The following is a 17,554-nucleotide window of genomic DNA, read 5'->3' on the forward strand; positions in this document are numbered from 1 at the left end:
GAAGCTCTTGATCTGTAAATATTTCTAATGATTTCCTCAAATCAATTAATTTCTGTTTCTCATCTTGTACACATGACAAGATTTTTTAAAATTTTTCCATTAAAAATATTTTCTTTTCCTTAGAGATAATTTGGATGATATAGAAATATCCTTTCAGAAGTGATGTTCCTTCTGCTAGCTTGCAATAACTTTTTAACAGATTTTGATTGTCAGTTTCAAAACTATGGATTCTTTCAGACATTCTCTCATTTTCTAAAAGTGTGTAATCCATTAACGTGAATTGAATTTTGTCAGACAAATTAAGGTTGCCATTTTCAATGGTATGAATCCTTTTGGCTGCCTTCTCATTATCAGTTTCTAAAGACTGTACTATTTATAAAATTTCACATTATTGACTCCATTTTCAAATGATTTCTTAAAATATATAATATGAATTATCAAACTGATAGCAGCTATGGGGAAGAATATATGTGTCCCATGCAGGTCATATACTCTCCTAGAATTCAATCAGTAATATAAGTGAAAAGGTTACTAAAGTCCTGGATGGAGACCCACATGGTGGTAGTGTATTCCTTTAATCTCAGAATTTAGGAGGCAGACATTGGTGGATCTCTGTGAGTTTTGGGTCAGACTGGTCTATTAGACCTATGTTAAGGACAACAAGGGCTGATACACAGAGAAATTCTATCTCAAAAAAAAAAATAAGACAAAACAAAAAATTCCTAGATGGGGATATTATCTGACATTACCTTAGGAATGATTTACAAATTGCAAAAAAATTAAAAAAAATAGTTAGCAGATGGCTTACCTCTGTTAATAGCCTGATGTAGTTGATAATTTTAAGGTGTAATAATGATATGGGTCAGGAAAATCTGTGGATTTTCCTTGTAGAACTCAAAACCAAACTGAATATAATTTTGTTAGATACCAGTCAGGAAAGCCATCTAACAGTGGTGTATGGGACACAGGAGTCAGGGGAAGCTGTGGTGGCCACATGGGAGTTTCATGTATGTGGGATTGGGAGTAAGCCATGGCAATCTGGGAACCACAAGAAGCTCTGGGACAGTATAGGGAACCATGTGGATGGCACATGGGTGACAGCATAGGTAGGTGCAGCAAGAGAGGATGTTAATTGGGGACAGATTATATCTGGGAGTGCTAGTGCCTCCCCCGAACCCTGATGGCAAGTTTACGTTCTAATTCCTAGAGCTGGAATTTTAATTTCTGCTCTGGCCTGATGTCTAAAAAGCCTCTGACACATGGCTTCATGTTGAATTTGTACCCCAAATTTCTTCACACTTTATAATCCTCTCTAGTTTTGGGATTAAGGGCATGTACCACTACTGCCTGGCTTCTAAGGTAAGGTAGTGAGGCTACTGGGATTAAAGGTGTGTGTCATTGCTAACTAATCTGTAAACCTGGCCATTGTGTTTGTTTTACTTTTCCGATCCTTGAGTAAGGCATAGTTATTAAAGTACAAATGAAACGCCACTGCACCTTCAGTGGGATCATGGTTCTGCTAGACATTGGTTAATAATGTGTAGGATCTTCAGAGAATTAGAAACAAAAGTCATGTGACCAGCAACATATTAGTTGTGTGGAAATTGAGTGGGATTTTCATTTGGAATAGAATTATTTTTTGCATTTCCATGTTCATTTCTTGATACCACCGTTACACTATCTCTCCATCTGGATTCTCTGTCTGAAAGTCTGAACCGCATAAAGTCCCATAAAGACCCCATCAATGAATGGTGGTTCTACCTCCTACATTCCCACAGAGCCTATACCATGTGTCTTTAGCATGAAGTATTTCCTTAATGAAAGTCTGTACTTGCAACATATTCGCTCAACCAGGGCACTAGAATCAATGGGACAGGCTCTCAGGAATAGGTGGATAAGAGTCAGGGAATGACAAATCCAAGACTCAAAGGAATTGCATATGAATGTATTTATTTTTACTAGGCATGAGGCTCAACGTTTTTACAGAAAAAAAAATGCTTGACAGAAAGTATTGTTTTTCATGTGAAACAGATTATTCTTAGAATCATTATATCAGATACATGAGAATAAATTTTCATCAGACAGATGTCCCTGGTATGAGTCTGCGATTGGCTTGGCATTTGTTTCGATATAAATCTTTATCTAGGTTATGAACTCATTGCATTTTGAGCTAAGGGCACACAGTCAGGGTTAATAGTCAAATAGTCTACGGTCTTTTTAAATTTCTGCAATATATGCAGAAGAACTTCTTTTCCTCCCCTCCATGTTTCTGACATCTTTTCAAACCTTCCCCCAAACCAATTTTAAGACGTTATCTCTCTATTCTTATACTTATTCCTTCTTTGCTGAATCTATCTCAATTCCTTAGTTAAGTTTGCCATTTGTTCTTTATTTACTAAGTACCACATTAAACCTGGAACCTTTTTTCTTGAATGTTAACCCATTGTCTTCCATTAGCATTATATAGTCCTATATAGGGCAATGGCTCATCAATAGATTCTAGAAACATAAACATACTATCCTTCCTTCCAGAAGAAATCAGACTGTATTCCTTAGAACATAAGCAGGTAATGTGCAAACTTCAAGGGCTCCAATGCAGGAATGACAGCACATGCACACCTTCTCTGTGGTCACTCTTTCTTGAAGACTGTGCCACATCTTACGTGAGTGACTACACAGACATCCCAGAAGGTGGCATGGCAGGAACTGAAGTTACATTAGTCAGAATTTTAAAAAGATATTTACTGAGGTATTTTCAGCATACTACCATCTCTGCTTACTAATGTACATCTTGCTATACATTACAAGAATTGTCTTGTGAGTAAACACTGACAAAACATTAATTTCTCTCCTGAAGTTCACATCAATATTACATCATACAATATTTTGGGCACTTTGAAGCTTATATATTGAAATGTTTATACTTTCTGGATGAGTTTTCCAGTTTTTTTCACCCTTAGAAAATTTTATAATGGATTTTATATTTTTTATAATTTTCTAATCTCATAGATTGTTTGTCTTCAGTCTTTCTGATCAAATACCCAAGTCTTCAATGGTGTTGAATCTATGTTATGAAGCATCATTGCTTCCCACGATTTTGACACTCAGCAGATATTAAAGAAATTTTAATTAAATGTGCTTTTTACAAATTCATGAAACATAAAAGTTTACGGTTATTGTCATTTTCTCCCTCCAGAGATCCTACAATTATCTCATAAGCCTGTGAGGCCCCATGAATACACCTGAATCTCCTAATCACTCTTACAAACAGGGAATTCCCAAATCCCTGTTCACTGTCCAACAATTATATTTCTCTTCCTGCTCTCTCTTTATTGAGGCATCCCCAAATTACAAATGCAGACTATCAAGGGCCCTCTACTTTTCTCACTAAGCCAGCAGAACAATACAATGAATGATCTTACAACTTTTACTCTGTGAACATTTCCATTAAGGAACATCGTAAAGTCTCCCTTGCCAATGCCCCAATATTCTGTCTTAGGTCCTCTCTGTGAAGATTCTCTACAGTTACATTTTCACGAGTTATTGATCCTTCTGTTTCCCCGTGTGTCAAAGAAGTATAAGTGATAAATTTTCATTTCCTCCAGGCCCCTGTGATGTTCAGCCATCATCCCTACCCATCTTCTGGTTTTCTACATTTCAAATATTCCCATTGTCCTGCTTCAGCATGTCAGCTGCCCTTAGATGACTAATCTAACCCATTTAGTGTCCTAGCTATGTTCATTGTACTCTTACCATTTCCTTAAACATCATCCACCCCAACTGGTCTCAAGCTGTTCTCCCAGACTCTTATTGTGCCAGTACCAAGCTGATTTTACTATCAGGTACTGCACTATAGCACCTGAAATAAAGTGTGGTAAACATTCATCATCATTCATTTTACTGAGAGTTGCCTTGCTACCTCCTGTGCATTGCATTTAGCAGAGACTTACTTAAGAATATTCTTTGAAGATGTTTTTTATCTTTAAACCATTCAGTCATCGAATACGTACTTATTTTCCTTTATTTGAAAGAATTGTATAGTCTTCATGTATACATTAAATAGGATCAAATCCCTATACTATTTCCTCTTCAACTCCCTTTAATACCCTCCCCAATGTGTCGCACCACTTCATGACATTTAGAAGGTCAGTTAATGTTGCCCATTTATGTATATTTGGAAAGATAAGCACTGTAACATAGGAAACTTCCGACGACCAGATTCTCTAATAAGAATCATTCTTCCTCTTCAGAAATGATCTATATCCAACAGTTCCTCAGTAAGAGGTACTGTCTGAAAATGATATCCACTAGGGTTTTGGCAGACTTGGTCTTAGTAGGGCTTACACACAAAACAGGATCCATTATGAGTTCATGAATGTGATTACCATGTCACATCCAGTACACAGGATTTCACAGCACTGCTCCCCATACTCCACCTTTTATATTATTTCTGCCTATTCTTCCTCTGTGTTCATCTAGCCTAGGAGGAACAAGAATGACACTATAAATTCATGTGTCAAACAGTAGAATAAAGATTGGTAGGGGAAAAACACTGCCTGTTTTGATCACTTTTTCGAACCTAGATTATGTGTTTGGTGTTATTGTTTCTGTTTTGTAGATTTTGGAACTAGAATGGAAACCCTAGGAAGGGAAGACATCTTATGTGAGAAACAAAGAGTATCAAAGGCAGAGTTATACTGATGATGTAAAAGCAAAAGTGAGGTGTGCTGAGAGAAAGGGGATGAGTAGGGAGGAAATAAGAGAATGAAAAAAATGTTAAAACCTAAAAAAGTCAAGGTCATCCTAAAACTTAGTCAAAATCCCAGAATATACTAATTATATCAATTGGACGAAATAAAAATCATACTAAAAGAACATCAGAACAGTCCAGTCTAGACAAAGGGAAAGAATGAGCTTGGGTATAGAAACAGAGATATGTGTGGAACTCTTTAGTTATACATTTATACAATGGAGACATATGTCTTGGGATGAAAGCATGTTCTGTGAAATTGCACAAAAGAGAAGAGAAGATAATGAATTTTAACCAGGAAAGGATGAATATTGAACTAAAATATTGTGTCAATTTCTAGAAATGTCCTCATTTTCTTTGATGTCTATTATAGCTCTGAGAAAAGCCTTCTGCTGAGATTCATCTCCAGTGCTTTCTATAGCAGGAAGACATGCAAATAAGTCTTCTCTGTGCCCATGGACACAAGCACTACCCTGATCCTGCAGCTCTGGCAAAGGAGCCCAGCCCTGAATTACAGGTCCTCCCATTCAGTGATTAGCACTAAAAACAGGCCACTCACCATGGACTTGAGGATTAGTTCACTTTTTCTTGTCGTTATTTTAAAAGGTAATTTATAGAAATGAGATGGCGTGTTACATGTATGCATGAGATAAAAAATGGATTTTGGTCAGTTTTATGATCAGATTTCACTGTACTATCAAGTGTCTAGTGAGAGGTACAGTTTGTGGAGTCTTGGGGATTCCTGAGACTCTGTGTATGCACCTTCAGTAATTATAACATGAACTGAGTCTGCCCAGGATGAGGGAAGGGGCTGGAGTTGTTTTCATGCATTAAGGGTGGTAGTAGTTCCAACTGTGCTGATGCCATGAAAATCTGATTCAACATATCCAGAGACAGGGACAAGAACACTCTGTACCTGGAAATTGGTAGTCTGAGGTCTGAGGACACAGTCATGTATTACTGTGCAAAGTACACAGTGAATACTACTGTGAGCTCAGATGATAACCTCCCTGCAGGTACCTAAGAACCAACAGGGGGAGCTAAGAGCACACAGAACTCTGGGACATAGAAGAGCCTGTTGAGAGAGGCCAAAAGGACCAGACTCCTCTTTGTGCTGCTTCTCCAATTCACACTTAGGATTCTCTCTACAGGTTTGGTGTGTAGTAATCCTTGAAGTGCCCAAATGTTTATTTAAATTTCTGTTTTTCCGTTTGATAAGTGTTTTTGTATTTGTTTTATTCATTTTTACTTTATGAAATTGTATTTATATATGTATGAATTTGTTACACTGTTTTTGCTTCCTCTCTCTCTCTCCCTCTAAAGACACCACTGTGTATGTGTGCATTTTTGTACACTTTGATATGTGAGTCATTCATCTATCAATCTGCACCTTATTTTAAAGACAAGCTGTATCACATAGCCTTGTTGCCAGAAGCTGTTTGTTCATTTCCCAATTTCCCAGACTCCCAAAATAATCACACAGAAACTATATTCTTCAAATCACTGGTTGGCCAATCACTTAAGCATGTTGACAGTTTGCTCTTATATCTTTGGTGAACCTATCTCTATTTACTTTATATTTTACCATGATGCTCATTCCCTACTGGCAAGATTCTGGCAGGTTTCTCACATCTTTCTCCTCTGACAGCTATGTGGAGTCTCACTGACTCTGCCTACTGTCGCTACATATATATCTCTTCCAGCCTGGCTATATTCTGTTAAACCATTGGCCAAAAGCACCTCTTTTATTAACCATCAAAAGCAACACATAGACAGAAGGACTTCCTGCACCATGGCCTGGAGACCACAAATGGGTAGACTAGTTTTAGTGAGTTCCAGTAATTATACTGTCTCCATATCCCATGAATGGGAAGACGGGTTGGCTGACACACAGCTCTTTTTATAGCCTTGAAGACTTGAGCTCATAATTTAGATTCCAGTTGAAGATTATGCTTCAACAAGAACCTAAAGTGCAGAGCTCTTTCCATTGCCCCATTTAAGTTGCATTTTAAATTTAAGGTGTATTCAGATATGAACAAAATGAAAACTGTTATAAAGGGTGAAACTGATTCCTTGGTGACCTGCATCAGATTTGAAAGAAACTGGAGTTTTTAAATTCTAGACTCAGTGCAGTTCAAAACCACATGTGATTCAGAGGACCCTGTGATCTCCGTATATGTCCATGTTCACTACACCATCCACACAGAATCACATATCCATAATTCAAAATAATGTATTTGCCTCATGGCGGTGGCTCACATCTTTAAATTCTGCACTCAGGAGACAGAGGCAGGCCGATCATTTGAGTTCAAGGCCAGCCTGGTCTGCAGAGCCAGTTCCAGGACAGCTAGAGAAACGCTTTCTTGAAAAAAAAAATATTCATTTAAAAATACTCATCAAGTGTTGGGAGTTAATTTGATGGAAGAATTCTTGGGTAGTATAAATGCTGTTTTAATTCAAAAAGAAACATTTCAAGTATTAATTCCTCATTTTGATTAATAAATGCTTTGTTTGAATCATCACTACTCCCTGTTAAAGGTTAAAAAACTTTTTCTCATGGAAAGTACTGTCTCATTATTCTTCTCAAGAACAACATATTTCAGTCACTTCTCTGAGATTTCAGTCCACAGGACAACACATAGCACAGGGAACACAGGGTCATTCATAGTGGATGCAGGAATGAGAGGGAACTGGGATGTATCAATATTATCAAGCTATATTATGAATGAACATGATATTTTCAGTAGAATGAATGACATCCAAATAGCATGTTGACATACATATATCTGTTTGCTCTAGTTTATATGTCTTTGTGCAGGTTTGTCTCTGTTGCTACATGTCTGTCTGTGTCTATGTCTGGGAGCTTCTGTGTTTGCTTATGAGAGGCATATTTTCCCATACCATGTTAGTAGTTTGCATTACAGTGGTTACCACACCATCCTCTGACCACAGGGACAAGATAATGTGTCAGGTACCCTGGGAGACTTGGGGGATTGACTTCACAGTTGGGCCTCCCTTCCCATTACAAAAGCTCTAAACACAACCCACATCCATTTTCTGCTAAAGATCAAAAGTGACAATCAGAACATCAATGAATGAGAGCACAACTCAGTAGCCCCTGCCATCCTCAGTTCAGTGGGTTGCAGACAATGTGTTGTTCATGTGTATAGTACAACTTTATTTTTTACCATTTCATTCAACTATGTGTGTTGAATATAAATAGGTAGGTTCCTGCATGTTATATAAATCTTCACAGTACATATTTAACATACTCTAGATTGTGTATGGGAGCTACAAGCTGGAAACAAAGCTTCTTTACCCTGACCTCATTTTATTTCTTTGGATTTATTTGCTCTTCCTACTCTATATTCTGGACTTTGATGCTCAAAATATTGATCCTATACTTTTTTTGTGCTGTGCTACTTGCAGTCATAAGTGTTCATTATCAAGTAGAATGTGGAGAGGTTGGTATTTGTTTTTGAATGTTATAATCAAAACATTTTCTGATGTAAAATGTGATGTTTTAAAGAATGGGAGGTGTAGGCTAGCTCAGAGTTATAGTATTTACATTCCATCTACAAGGTATTAAGTTAAAGAACCAAGTTCAAATTAAAAAGAAAAAATCAGAATTATATACAGAAAACATTATTTATCACATTAATACACATAAAACAAGCAATCTTATGATTGAAGAAGGAATGATAGTTCCTAGAGTAGGAAGGGCAGATGAAAGTTTTGAAGTGATAATAAGTATACAGTGAGTGAGAGGAGTTCTGCTCTTGCTTCCCATAACAATCAGCTGTACCTAGGTCTGCAGCTTCCATGACTTGCTTCTGAGTAACTATAAACTATGAGCTCAACACATGTCAAGGGAAATGTTTGAATTAATGGAAACACTAATTATCACAGTGAATGTTTGCACATGGGTTTAGAGGCCACAAGTTGATTCTGAGTGTATTCATCAGTCGACATCTACCTTATTTTTTGAGGATCTCACACTAAACCTGAAGTTCAGGAGGGTCAGATAGAATGGTTGAATAGCAAGATCCAGAGAAGCTCCTTTTACTACATCACCAATTCTGAGAATATAAGGATAAATCATCAACACAAGCTTCAGAGTTAATTGCTAAAAATCAATCTGAAACACTCATTCTGTGAGGCAGGCACCTTACTACTGACCCATCTCCTCAGCCCTGAATTGTATTGTAAACATCAATAAAAATGTTGTAAACTATGAAAATAGCATATACATCATATAATAATTTTTAGAATAAAAAGCATTGTCAATTCTGTATTTTCAACCATATATTGTCAATATGAAAGTGAATGTTACGAGTCTAGTCCCGAAACTGACTGTAAAACTATGCCTGTTATGTAGATGTGCAAGTTGTGAAAGAGAAAAGACATGAAAAGAGACAAGGGAAAAAATGATCAGAATTTATTATATGAAAAAATTATTTCAAAGTTTTAAGAAGTCTATATGAGATGGTTGGTAGTGAAGTTTCACATCTTTGATTCAGTCACCAGGGAGACTGCAACATGGTTCAATATCAGCTTGGCATACATAGTGAGAACAAGCCAACCAGAATGGCCATGTGAAAAAGACAGGAAGAAAGAAATTCAGCCCCTCTGCCTATGAATAAGTATTTCTACATGTGAATGTGGTACTGGTGGAGGTGATGGTGGTGGTGGTAGATGTGGTGTGTGTGTATGTGTGTGTGTGTGTGTGTGTGTGTGTGTGCACATGTGTGTGTATACATCTGTGTCCGTGTTTGGATGTGTAATTATATTTGTGAACATATCTGTAAGTGTGATTCTGGTGAGTGTGAATGTGTGTGTTGCAGAGTGTGGCTGTATCTAAAGGTGTAACTGTATTTGTGCATGTAGTTGCAGTTCTACACACTGTCACCATTCTTAACCCATTCTCTCATCAGAAAAAATTTAAACTGTCCCATTCTGCTACCTATTGATGTGGTCAGCAACATGGAAAGGAAAGGGTTTGTGTAATCTTAACTATTAAAGACCACCATGGAGGAAAATTAGGATGTGATATCCAGACAGAAACATGAAAGTGGGACCTAAATCAGAGACCACAAATAATCTCAATTCATAGACTTGTTCTCCATGGTTGTGCAGCCTACTTCCTTATACAATGCACAAACACCTACCCATGCATGGCAATGTCTACATCTGTTTGGGCCCTCTTACATCAGTAAGATTAATTAATTAAGACAATGACATCACAGTCTTGCCTGCATACCAATATATTGTAGGTATTATTTCCAAATAAGATTCCTTTTTTCTATGATGACCCTATTTTATATCATATAAAAAGATTCTGACCACCACACAAGATAACAGGCTGGTACTGTTAATTCTATATGGCCCATTAAGTGAGTATCCACCTTTCTACTTTACATAATTAAACAAATGACTGGATAAACCCTTCAGAATAAGGATACACCTCTCAAATAGAAGATAATAATAAATAATGTGTAACTTTACCATGAATGAGTTCCCTTTGCAAATGATGTTTTCCCAGTGGCTTCCTCCTCCAGAGTTTCATGAGAAAAGAGAAGCCCAAGGAAGAGAGAGTATGGAATATGGACACAAACTCTCTGTGGGTGTTTGAGTGAAATTGTCCCACATAATCTCAAAGGAGTGACACTTTTAAGATGTGTGGCATTGCTGTAGTGGGCACAGCCTTGTTGGAGGAAATGTGTCACTGTGGAGGGTAGGCTTTGAGGTTTTCTATGCTCAGGGTGCTGCCCAGTATGTAGTTAATTGCTGGTTCCTTGGAATATATTGAACTCTCAGCTATTCTTCCAGTACCATGACTCCCTGCACGCTGCCATTCTTCCTTCCATGATGAGAATGATCTGAACTTCTGGATCTAAAGGAAAGGCCCCTAAATTATACAGTTTCCTTATAACAGTTGTGGTCATAGTGTCTTTTCACGGAAGTGGAAATCTAAGACAAAATCTCTGAAGTAACTAAGAACAAAAAAATATTTGAATAAGTGAATTTATACCTAGTTACCCAATATAGTATAAGAAATGTGCATTTATTTCTGAGATACTCTTTTCCAGATTATTGTAACTACAATGAAAATATCGAAGAAATCCAAAATGAACCATACTAAGCATCATATCTTAAGAAATCATTTTATGATCCGCAAGCACTCAAAAATGCAGGGAAGATTAAACTCATACCATACATGTTGATCAGTGCTTTCACAGGATGGCTGTCTTCGTAAAGTCAAGAGCAGTTTCTACCACAGCAACTCACAGTAAAACTGAAAAGACTGTGCATACAGAAATAATGGACACAAATTGTGACATCTCTAAGGCCCAGTTAGATATTTCCTGAGTCTTGAATGAACAGGGTAGTTCCAGCTCCGCACTTCTCTTCCCTCGTGATTTATATTAACAAGTCACAGGGTTCCCCATGTTCATATCTGATTCCAGTACACTTCCTGTCACCACTTAATGTTCTCTGTCTTGTTATTACTTCAGTGAACATAACCATCAAACCTGGCTCCATGCTTTTCCTTTTTATGAATTGTTATGAAGTAGCTGAGCTTCCCATAACTTGCCAAAGCAACAATCACATTTAGGAACCTGTGATTGGCTACAAGCTGTGGAAAGTGACAGAGAAAGATGTAAAATTACATGGATTTACTGACATAAATCAAGAGAAATAAAAACTAATGTTCAGGTAGGATGTTCCTAAGTGAGAAGATGAAATCTGAGCCTAATAAGATGGGACCCAAATCAGTCTCACAGATTTTCTATCAGATAAACATGTGAAATACCATGTATGAAATGCGTGTGAGCTGCTTCCTCACAAGTTATTTCCTAAGAAGTTATAAGAATGAGACAACTCCACAAACACCAAGAGACAGAATTACAAGTAGTTCCTTAAACAGGAATTCTTATCACCAAAAGTAATAATATCTTTTAAATTCTCTACTGGAAGTTACAAAGATACATAATTCCATTGAGAACCTTGTCTCCTCTTCTGCCTGCTTTGAATGAATGTGAACTTAGTTAATGTAAACACTTCCATGTTTTGCTTCTAAGTCATGTACTGTATGACTCATAATATTTCCTATTTCTCTGAAATTGGAAATCCAGACAGTATCATAGCAATATTCCTGATGTTGAATATTGAGTACCACTAAGATGCACAAAGCAAACCTCAGTTTCCTGAAGGAGAAATTGGAATCATTGCCTGTGCTTCCTTTTATGCTCTCTGGAACCTCCCCCAATGCAAAGCAGTCCTCAAGCTCAGGATGAAATCCCAGGCCAAGCTGAGAGGCCCCATCTCCTTCTGACTAGAGCCTCCAACACAGCATGGCTGTCCTGGTGCTGCTCCTCTGCCTGGTGACATTTCCAAGCTGTAAGTACTTCAGGGCTTTAGGAAAAGGATCCAGGATTTTCATCTATGGGTTATATGACTGGTGTTGTTGTTGCTTGTCCCTAGATGCCCTGTCCCAGATACAGCTGAAGGAGTCAGGACCTGGCCTAGTCCAGCCATCACAGACCCTGTCGCTCACCTGCACTGTCTCTGGGTTCTCATTAACTGACTATGGTGTATTCTGGATCCGCCAACTTCCAGAAAAGGGCCTGGAATGGATGGGAGTAATATGGGGTGGTGGAAGCACAAATTATAATTCAGCTCTCCAGTCCCGAATCACCATCACCAGAGACACCTCCAAGAGCCAAGTTTTCTTAAAACTGAGCAGTCTGAAAACTGAGGACACAGCCATATATTACTGTGCCAAAAGCACAGTGAGAGAACTCCAGTGTGAGCCTGCACAAAAACCTCCAAATGGAGACACTCAAGGCCAGCAGGGGGTGTTGGGGACCAACAGTGTCTCACAAGACCAGTATATGGTTGCTTAATAAGATAAGAAGTTCTAGACTATGCTGCAAGAGAATATGTTTAAATATTAGAGTCTGTGTTTTCCTCTTCTAAACATAAGAACAAAAAATTCTCTAGAGGCGTCTCTTCACTTTCATAGTGTAATAAACTTCCTTTTTGTTCAAATACTATAACAAATAGTTTTTCCCACAAGCCCTGAAAACTAGCAATCTCCTTGTTGTTATTAGATAGAATGACATATAACTTTATATGCTTTACATACACACACATATATATGTACATGTTTACACATTTTCTTATAAATGCAGATATTTTAAAGGAGTAAGCAGTTATGAAACTTGATGGATGTTAGGTTCAGCTATAATCTAGAGAACTTTAAAAGAGCTGTAATTTGTCCTCTTTGTTTTGCACCTGTGATAGAGAAACCACAGCTTCCCTAATTTAAAGATATTTTCTCACAATACCCTGCAAACTGAAATACCCACAGTTTCTTTCTTCAACAGGAAGGTCCCATAAAGGAAAGAATTGATTATTGCTTTTGATAGATCCCATTTTATGCATTTGCATCTTGGTAAATCAGACTTATAAGCACTGGTTTCTCAGGTAAACAAATAGTTATTGTTTGGTGGTCTGTCTAACGTTAAAACTGACTTTATCCGGATATGAAAACAGGATGTGTTCTTATTAACTCTGATCAACTTCCATATAACTCATTATTTGGGATATTCCTTTCCAACTAACTGATTAATCTTCTCACTCTACACTGTCCAAACCACAATCAGACTTCCCTAATTTTACTTTTCCTAAGATGAGCTTTTTTAGTTGCACAGGGTGAGTTGTCATTTTGTGCTCTTGATGCCTGGCTGTTCAGATACAAGGCCCTCCATGTTCATGCAGATTGGTTTGATATTTCAACTGTTGAGAACTGGGCTGTAGCAAACATAAAAGGGAAGGTTGCCACTGCTCATCTGTGCATTTGGGAAGCAGCTCAGAAGTTCAGAGTGCATACTGTTCTTGCAGGGAAACAGTTACAATTTCCTTCACTCTCAATTCTAAGTCATACCTACCTGTAAGTCTGGAGAGCCCATGGACTCGATTTGTCCCCATGCACACTACACTACTCACACAGAAACATACACACATAATTAAAAACAAAACATTTCATTTTCTCATCCACTGTTGAGAGTTCACCCAATGTGAGTGCTCCACAGTTTATATGAAGCTTTGATACATATAGAAAATTTCAAAATGTATTCCTCATGTGGATTAATGAATATTTTTTTTTGAAATACCACTACTCTTTGTAAAAGGTTAGGATCTTTAACTCCTAACCTTTTTTTCTAATCCAGGAGATCAGTCTCATTTTTCTTCTCAAATATAACTCATTTCTAGTACTTGTCTGAAATTTGAGTCTCAGGATAGCACATAGCTCTAATGCCCTCATGAACAGACATTTTCCTGTACGCCATCCTCTCTTTTGGTTCTTTCATCTTGGCCAATGCATGTGGGCAGAGTAGGTTGCATAGAACAAACAACTTTGATCAACATAAAAATGAAAATTAAAGCCAAAGGGATACGTTGCTTGTATCCAATAATACAAGACCCATTTACTAAAGGAAAGAAAGAAATCACAGTGCTATGAGGATGGAGAGAAATGGGCCCTGTGCCTTGTAAAAGGAAACATGGTTCTGTTATGTTACTGTAAAAGAGTTTGGGCAAACCACAAAATTTTATATACAAGAACACATGTTCTCACTTCTATGTGTGGATCCAAAGAAATTGACATTTTCAATTAAAATAGATGATTGCATTTCAATGATTATTTCCATATCCCACTGTTATACTATCTCCCACTGCTGGATCTGTATAAGTGAAGCCTGTGGTATCAAATCTCACAGAGACACCCACAATTAATTGTTATTTTAGTTATTGCATCCCTATAATTTTCATTTAATTGTTTTCAGTACAGCAATTGCCAATAAATAAAAGTGGGCATAGAAGTTACATTGGTTATATTTTTGTAAAATAATTTATTGAATTAATATGGCCATACAATAATTTGGATATTCAAATATCAGCATCCTGAAAAGTTTTTAAGTGAGAAAACAGCTATAAAATATTATACTGTAATACAGGAAAAAATATTCATTGTTCCCTTGAAGCCCCTTTCACGGTTGCCTCTTATGATTATTTTAGGGAACATGGGACATTTTTATTTACAACAGTTATGCTCACTTGATGAGTTCGCTGCATTGCTCACTGGCCATTGGTCTTTGTTTTACTTGGACAGACATTGTTATATAATACATCAGGAGGCAGATAAATGAGTATGACGAAAACAAAAATATGTCTACATACTAACCACAATGTGGTAAAGAGACAGTTACATGGCATGTCTTACTTATAAATGTCCTGTTTCCTAAAGACAGCATTGTCTCAGAAGTAAAAAAAAATCATAAAATTCCAAACTGTTCCCATCACAGACATGGAGTTCTGTAAGCATTACCTGGAGGGTCAGACCCTATCTAGAAGACACACCAGGGACAAGCCATATCTAGACCACAAAGGGGGAAAGACTGAACTCATGTCCACGAGACATGAGTGGAACTACTTAATTATACATGTATACAAAGAAGACATGACATCATGGAAAGATAACAAATTCTGTGCATATACACAAAAGATAACAACACAAAGGGTGATGAATCCTCAACCAGGAAACGGTGAATACCAAACCACAATACTGTGTCAATTTCTATAAATGTCATCATTGTCTTTGATGACTTTTATCTACTCTGAGAAATGCATTCGCCTGAGATCCAACTCCAGGGCATTTTTATTTACAACAGTTATCCTCACTTAATGAGTGTGCTGCATTTCTCACTGGTCATTGTCCTTTGTTGCACTTGGGTGGACATTGTTATATAATATATCAGGAGGAGGATAAATGTTTGATGAAAACAGAAATATGTCTACATACTAACCACAATGTAGTAGAGAGACAATGACAAGACATGTCTTATTTGTAAGTGCCCTGTTGCCTAAGGACAGCATTGTCGCAGAAATGAGAAAATTCAGAATATTCCAAACTGTTCCCATCACAGTCATGGAGTTCTTCAAACATTACCTGGTGGGTCAGATCCTATCCAGATGACACACCAGGGACAAGCCATGTCCAGACCATACAGAGGTACAGACTGAACTCCTGTCACACAGACATGAGTGAATCTACTTAATTATACATTTATACAAAGGAGACATGACATCATGGAAAGAAAGCAAATTTTGTTCATATGCACAAAGGAGAGCAAAACAAAGGGCAGTGAATCCTTAACCAGGAAAGGGTGAATACCAAACCACAATACTGTGTCAATTTCTATACTTGTCATCATTGTCTTTGATGACTTTTATCTGCTTTGAGAAATGTCTTCGCCTGAGATCCAACTCCATGGTTTAGTATAGCAGGGAGACATGCAAATAAAGCTTTTCTGTGACCATGAAAATTAGGCCTGCTGACCCTGAAGCTCTACTGACAGAGGACACTAGTCCTAGATTCCCAAGTCCTCCAATTCAGTGATCACCACTGAACACAGAGCACTTACATTGTTTTTTCTTTGTCATTATGTTAAAAGATAATTCATAGAAATGAGTTGTTGCATGTTGTGTGACCTTGAGAACGAAATAAATGCCTCCTGGACAGTTTCATCACCAGATTTCTCTTTGCTTTCAGGTGTCCAGTGTGAGGTGTCACTGGTGGAGCCTGGGGTAGATTTAGTACAGCCTTGAAAGTTCCTGGGACTCTCCTATGCAGACTCTAGATTCACCTTCAGTGACTAGTGGATTAACTGGGTCGGCCATGCCCCAAGGTTGGGGCTGGAGTGATTTACATGCATTAATGGTTGTAGTAGTTCAATCGACTATGCTGATGCCATGAAGGGCCAATTCATCCTGTCCAGAGACAATGCCTAGGACACACTGTACCTGGAAATGAGCAATCTGAGGTCGGAGAACACAGCCGTTAATCACTCTGCAAAACACACAATGATTGAATACTACTGGGAGTTCAAACAGAAACCTCACTGCAGGATCCTAAGGACCAGCAGGGGGTGCTAACACTCACAGAGCTCTGGTTCACAGAAGAGTCTTTTCAAAGAGGCATAAAAGTCTGGAATCCTCTGTTTCTGGGCTCCCTCTCCACACCACATTGAGGGATCCTCTCTACGGGTGTAATGTAGAGTGATTTCAAGTTTCTAAATGTTTATTCAAATTGCTGTTTTCTAGTGTGATATGTGTGTTTTGGAATATATTTATTAAACTGTTTTCTTCCCCTCTTTCTCCCTCTCTCCCTCTCCCCCCTCTGTGTATGTGTGTATTTGTGTACATGTTGATGTGATTCGTTCATCTATCAACCTGTACCATATTTATAAAGACAACCTCTATCACCTGGCCTGGATCTCACAAATGGTTAGAGTGGTGGACCAGTGAGCCCCAGTGATTATTCAGTCTGCACATCCCACAGAAGTAATGACTTGTTTGCTGACACGCAGCTCTTCTTGCAGTCTTGGAGACCTGTAATCGGAGTCTAGATCCCTGTCAATGGTTCTGCTATGGCGAGAACCTAAAGCGCAGAGCTATTTTCACAGCTCCATTAACGTTGTTTTTTAAATTTAGGATACAATTGGATATCAACAAAATGCAGATCATCACACAAGGCAGAAGTGATTCTGTGATGATCAGCATAAAATCTCAGAGAAGCTGAAGAACCTGGAGACTGTAAATCCTAGACTCAGGGTATCTCATAACCACTTGTAAGTTTTGAGGACCCTGTGACCTCTACATTTCTCCATGATCACAACAGCATCCATACAGAAGCATATACTCACAATTAAAAATAAATCATTTATTTAAAAGTTTCTT

The sequence above is a fragment of the Myodes glareolus genome, chromosome 11, assembly GCF_982192425.1.
Source record: "Myodes glareolus chromosome 11, mMyoGla1.1, whole genome shotgun sequence".
Lineage (NCBI taxonomy): Eukaryota > Metazoa > Chordata > Mammalia > Rodentia > Cricetidae > Myodes > Myodes glareolus.